The sequence below is a fragment of the Gossypium hirsutum genome, chromosome A01, assembly GCF_007990345.1.
Source record: "Gossypium hirsutum isolate 1008001.06 chromosome A01, Gossypium_hirsutum_v2.1, whole genome shotgun sequence".
NCBI classification, from domain to species: domain Eukaryota; kingdom Viridiplantae; phylum Streptophyta; class Magnoliopsida; order Malvales; family Malvaceae; genus Gossypium; species Gossypium hirsutum.
In genome coordinates, this window is record NC_053424.1 from 64,307,149 (window position 1) to 64,314,067 (window position 6,919).

Genomic DNA, 6,919 nt, shown 5'->3' on the forward strand with positions numbered 1-6,919 from the left:
ACTTTGGCCAAATGACCATTTTGCCCCTATACTTTCACAAAATTACGATTTTACCCCTAGGCTTGTAAATCGATTTTCATCGAATTTTCTCACTAACCAAGCCTAGCCGAATTCTTTTTATACTAGAGGCAGCACACAATTCTAATTATTTCACACATTTACAACCTATTTTATAAACTTCACAAAATGGTCCTTTTAAGTGTTTTCATGAAAATCTTTTCACAAAAGTTGTTTATTACACAACCAAGACTCATTTTCTTCCATAAAAATTCAGCAAACAACATAAATGATCTCATGGAAAAACCCTAGACTTTCAACCATTTTTGCAAAATAATCCCCCCATTAGCTAGTTTAAGCTACAAGGGTTCCAAAAATACAAAAATCAACAAAAACAACCACAAATTTCACTTACAAGCAAAGGATTTAAGTTGCTGAAAATTTGAGCTTCAAAACCCCCATGTTTGTTTCCATTTCTGGTGGTTGAAAAAGAAAAAATAAAAAAGATGACAACCTTTTTTCCTTATTTTATTTTATTACCAAAAAGTCACCTAATGCCACCAACCTTTGACTTTTTCAAAAAAAAATTTGTCCCTATGTCCGGCCATCACTCCCTAAAAGGGCCTATTTGCACTTTAAAGACCTCTAATTTTGGTTCCCTAGCTATTTAACATATTTGGCTAGTAAAACAAAACTTTTTCCTTTTATGCGATTTAGTCCTCTTTTCGCAATTAAGCTCACAAACGCTAAAATTAATTCACAAAAATTTTCATGCACCCATATAATCATGATATAACACATAAAATAATATTAAAATAATTTATTGACCTCGGATTTGTGGTTCCGAAACCACTATTTCGACTAGGCCCAAAATCGGGCTGTTACATTGGGCATATTCAACGAATGTACCTTTGATGGCTCTTGGTCCTAACTTTGATCTCCATTGGCCGAGAACTCTATAGTAAGCCAAACACCCCTACACTTTGAAATAATCTAAGTTTGGCATCTGACCCTTTCATAACTCATATGGAGATACTTTGAATTTTCTTGATAGTATTCTATTAAGGATATAACATGCAGTCAATAATGCTTCACCCTATAGATTTATATGGAAGTTTAGCATTTAACAACATTGAGTTAACCATATCCACTAAAGTATGGTTCTTTCTTTTTGTCAAACCATTTTGTTGCAGAGTATAAGGTGCAGAACACTCATATACCACAGCTTGTTCCTCACAAAATACATTACATTCACTTAAAAAATATTCACCACCTCTACCACTACGAAGCATTTTTATTTTCTTACTAAAAAATTCTTAACCTCATTTTTAAAACGTTTAAACATATCAAAAGCCTCGTTTTTACTTTTCATGAGATAAACATAAGTAAATCTAGATAATTCATCTATAAAAGTGATAAAATATCGTTTTCCACCTCTTGTTAAAGTTTCATTTAATTCACAATATCTGAATGGATTAAATCTAACACTTACGAATTCCTTTAACACTTATTAGGAAATGGCTTCTTGGTAAACTTTTATTGATTACAAATTTCACATTTTTCCATAAACTCATCATTACTAAGATTGATATAACCATTCTTTTGCAAATATTGTAAAGTTTTAAAATTAAAATATGCTAAACACGCATGCCACACAGTATAAGACTCAACAATATAAGTAGAAGACTTGATTTTATTCATACAATGCTCAACTTGAACATACCCTCGTTACAATATCCTTTTCTTACATATATATCATCCTTAAGCAAGATAAACTTATCGGATTCCAAGACAATCTAGAAACCCTTGTTACACAGAATACTTGCGGACACTAAATTCTTTCTCACATCGGGAACATGTAGCACAGAATACTTGCGGACACTTAACCAATTGATAGATGCCTATAAGCATTTCACGGTTTGCCACTAGTTCGTAACTCTTGAATTGTTTTCGATCGTTACACACATGGACAATAACTCTAGAGTTGAGCCACCAATTACACGACTTATCAGTCATGGCTATGTTGAGTTCGGTAAATATACCAATCTTCAAACTCTCGATCCCTTCCGTAACCATAGCCATTAAGTCTATGTCCTCCAACATATTAGCTTTGGAAGTTGTGGCATCTTGATTCCTTTTTAGAAGTTTGCAATCCTTAATATAATATCCTTTCTTATTGCAATTATAACAATTGTGAGATTTTTTCTTCTTGTCTTGTACGTCATTGGTAACAAATGTAGCCTTTCGCTTACCATTTCAAGAGTTCTTGGACTCACTCAAATGGTTCACTTTAGAACTTTGGAGGAGATACACTACATCATGCTTTTGAGTTTCCTCTTCAATACGCAAATAGCTAAGTATTTTCTCTACAGTGAAGTCCTCTACCATATGCAGAAGTTTCTTCCAATAATTGTTCCAAGACAAAGGCAACTTCGAGATAATAGCCTTGAATTGTAACAATTCCTGAATAAAAACTTGTAATTCATGGACTTGATCCATGATGGGGATACTATCAAGCATTTTGAATTCAAAATACTTTATCATTAAAAATTTATCAGTACCTTGTTGCTCAATGTTATATTTCTCTTCAAGAGCTTTCCATATTTCCACTGGAGACGACATGTAGAGATTATACAATCAATTAGAAAATGTGTTGAGGATGTGTCCTCAACATGTGAAATTGTCTTCTTCACGCTTCTTCTTGAGTTTGACCACTTCTGCAATTTCCTCGGGGTTTGCATTGGGGGCAGGATCCTCCATGGTTGTAGGTTTGGATCCAAAACGTATGCCACATTTAAGACAGTAAGAAGAAACAACATCTTGTCCTTCCAGCGATTGAAGTTTGAACCATCAAATTGGTCAAGTTTCACAAACTCTTGATTCATCACTTTGAATGCGGTGGTAGACTCCATCTGTAACAGCCCATTTTTCAATGGTGATGGAATAGTAGTTTCAGGACCATAAGTTTCCATCATGTCGACTCACAAATATTATTTATAGAATATTTATGGAGTCATTAGAGTTGTATTAATTTTTGGTTAAGAAATTTTATCGTTTAGATAACTAATTAAGGAAAAAGAATTAAATTGAAAAATGTGCAAAACATAGTAATTATTTCATTTAAGTGATTATATAGCCTAATTATTAAATTAGGAAGGACCTATGTAGCAATTAATCCCTAGTTATTAATGTTGGAAGGCATTATGTATAAAAATGATAAAAGAACATGTATTTTTAATGGAAAATTAGTAAATAACCTTAAATTTAAAGCATTTTCTTCTTGTTGATGCCGAAACTCCATTGAAGGGAGCTCTAAGCTTTGGTTTCATATTTTTGTGTGCATTTGAGCTTAATTCTCATTTATTTCTTGTAATTTTTATGTTTTTGAGATCGTTGCAACTAAATCCAGTAGGTAATACCTTCGTTTTTGAATCTGTTAAAAATTTTAAAAGTTTCCATTAATGAATCTTGAATGTTTTTTATGATAATTATGTTTTTGAAGCTTTGATGTGGTATTTGGCTGTTTTGTGAAGTGATTTTAGTTAGTTTTTTATTTAAGGATTAATTGTTAAAATTTCAAAATTTCAAGGCTTATTGGTGAATAAGAGGTGTTTTGTGGAATGTTTAGAAGCCTTGAATATTCGGCTATAATTTTTAACTTGAGAAAATGGTTAATTTGATGATTTTCGGGATAAAGGGCTAAACTGCAAAAGTTGTAAAAGTTAAGGGTAATTATGTAATTTTAAAAAATAAAAGGGTATAAAATGTAAATTAAATTAGAATATGAACTGTAAGCTAATAATTGGGAATTTTATATTTTAGATCAAGACCCTGTTAATTTACGTGGAAAAGGAAAAATTACGGAATAATCCCTAAATTTTTGCAACTATTACAATTCAGTCCAGATACGTTCGTACGGTTTATAATTTAATATCTATATGAATTGTATGATATTATAACATGATATAATAGATATTAATTATTTTATTGATGATGTAAAGTTATTTTAGAAAATGTTATTAAATTTCAATATTTGGGTCGAATGAATGGCGGATAGAGTACAATGTATTGACGACGTGTTATGCAAGGTTTGGAGTGGAGATTGATAAGGTTTGCTTTATATGTTTTTCCCAAGTATACTGAGGTTCAACATTTGTTGCGAATCCTCGTGTTAAACTATCTTCTTCTAGCATGTTGTAGGGGTGGATGTATAGCTCTTCGGAGCATTTCGCGTGTTATATCAATTGGATTAGCTCTTCTAAGCATTTGGCATGTTATTAATTGGATTAGCTTTTCGGAGCACTTGGCGTGTTTTGGTTGGATTACTTGTATACTCGTATTCGTAAGTCATTCATCATATTGTAAATTTTTGTATTATACTTGTATAATAACTTTGAATGTCATGGCATGTAATTGATATCTAGAATTAATTATATTGTGGATATGTATATATTCTCGGGGATTATTGGTTGAGCTTTGAATTGAGAGATGTAATTCACGGGTATGTAGTTGTGGATGATAGAAAACATGTGTTATTGGATCATTTTTTATTAAATTGTTATATTTACTTCAGTAAGATTTATTACTCTTGTATGACGAACTTATATAAGCTTACTTGTGTTAATTTTTGTTCTTGTAGATACTTTTGAAGGTTAGACGATCGGATCAGCACTCGAGTCACACTATCCATCCATTTTTTGGTAGTTTTTGGAATGTTTTTTTTTTGGATTATATGGCATGTAATAGGCTTGTTTGTCATTACTTTTGTTTTAGTATGTAAATCTATAAAGATTGATCCTAAGTGCAAGTAGACAACTTATTATGATATATGTGAACGAAGGAAGATGTTTTTGGTACAAGTTTATAGTATATGTTATATTGCAATATTGTGATTTGAGGTGCCTATGATAGGCATATTGGTTGGGTGTTAAGTTGTGTGAATTGACATGTTTTGGTTGATAACTCATATTGCTGTATAATTGTGTATACTTGTGGTACCAATGAAGGTACATTGGTAAGACAGTTAGGATGGTTGAAATAGCATGATTTGACCTTGTTTAATGTCATTTTAAATGGGTCTAATGGTTGGTAAATAGGTTGCTTAGTGTTCAAGAAAGCTTGAAGTCGTAAACTTGATATTTAAGGTTCATTTAGGTACACATAGCCTGGGAACGCCTGTGCCACTTGGCCATGTGCCACACATGGCCTACGACAGGACCATGTGTATTAAGTCAATGTGTTACACAGCCTACAACACGGTTGTGTGTCACAAGTCAAAGAGATACAAAGTCTGGCACACGGCCTACGATACAGTCGTGTGGCCCAAATCAGTTAGCTACACGGGAAGGGACATGGTTGTGTGTCCCTATTTCAAAAGTTACACGGCTTGGGGCAATATCCACAGCCGTGTGTCCTCTATTTTTGGAATTTTTCATATTTTTCTAAAATTTCTTGATTTGTTCCAAGTTAGTCCTGAATTGCTTCTAAGCTATTTTTAGGATCTCGAAGGCTCAATTTAAGGACAAAATGCATATGATTGGTTGGTTTTTATTGAGGTTATTCAATTTAATGTTATGATGTTAAATGTTTTTTGATTAATCGGTAATGCTCTGTAACCCTAATCTGACGAAGGATATGGATTAGGGGTGTTACACCGTCACCATCTCCAAAATAGTTCTCTTTGATTGTTGGATATATTGAGTGAAGAAGATAGACCCGAAGACGATATTGAATTAAACAATAGACTTTAAGGCACAGATGACGCTTTTCAAAGAGAACTATTTGGCCGTACACAAAGTTGCTAGAGGGTTAAGACAAATGTCCTCCTAGAGTACAACGAAACTTTGGAATTTCCTTTGATTAGAAAAATAGAGGAATTCCCTAACTCTTACTGTAATTTCTAAAAATAGGATTGATTGTAATAATTTTGTGAGCACCATAGACCCTCTATTTATATGCACTCAATGGATATTATTTTGAGGAGTCACAACCCTTCATGTTCGACATACATCTTAGAAGAAATATGTCCCATGGAAATGTATCCATTGAATAATAAATCGTCACTTTCTAAATTAGAATAAGTGCTCATCAATAATTAAATTTGCAATCTAAAATTTCTAAATTTTCAATCTACACTGTTAATGCTCAAATAATTTCTCATCTATTTAATTTATTCAAGGAATAAATTCATTATGAAAAAAACAAATTCAAATATTCATTGCTTCTGTTTTGAATAGACAAATTACACTACAAGCAAAATTATATTTTTCGACTAAAAATTCTGTATAAAATGCTCAAATTTCAAATGATTTTATCTGAAAAAGCTTTTCATCCGAAAATGTTAAATTATTTTTATAGAAAGTGTTTCGTCTGAAATTGTCAGATTATTTTCAATGAAATTTTTGGAAATAATTTGTATTCTACTGAAAAAAGGGCATAAAAAGATTATTATTTGAGTAGTTTAGGCCTTAAGAGTGGAATTGAGTTATGGGATATCGTAGTTTACACTTCAAGATACTTTCTAGTATTGAAGTCAAATGATGAACAAGAGAAATCTCAAATGGAGCGCTAGAGCCAAGTATAGATGATAGCAACAACTCAAAACTTTCTGATATAAAAAATTTCATAATTTTTTGGAATTAGTAACTCGAGGCACTTCAGGAAGTCAAATTGAAAGTTTTCCCAAGAACGGATAAACTTTTAGGGTTTAGTATATGCCCTTTTAACATTAATTGACTTAGAGTTAAAAAATTAAAAATTAATATATGAATTGAATTACGGTCTTTATTTAGTTATTGGCTCAAAGGTATCTAAGCAAATATCCCATTTGATAATATCCAAATTGAGGGGACGTATTATACAATTTCATTTTCATAGTAGTGTAGACAATCACATTAATCTCTAGTTGAGGAGAGAGTTTGTG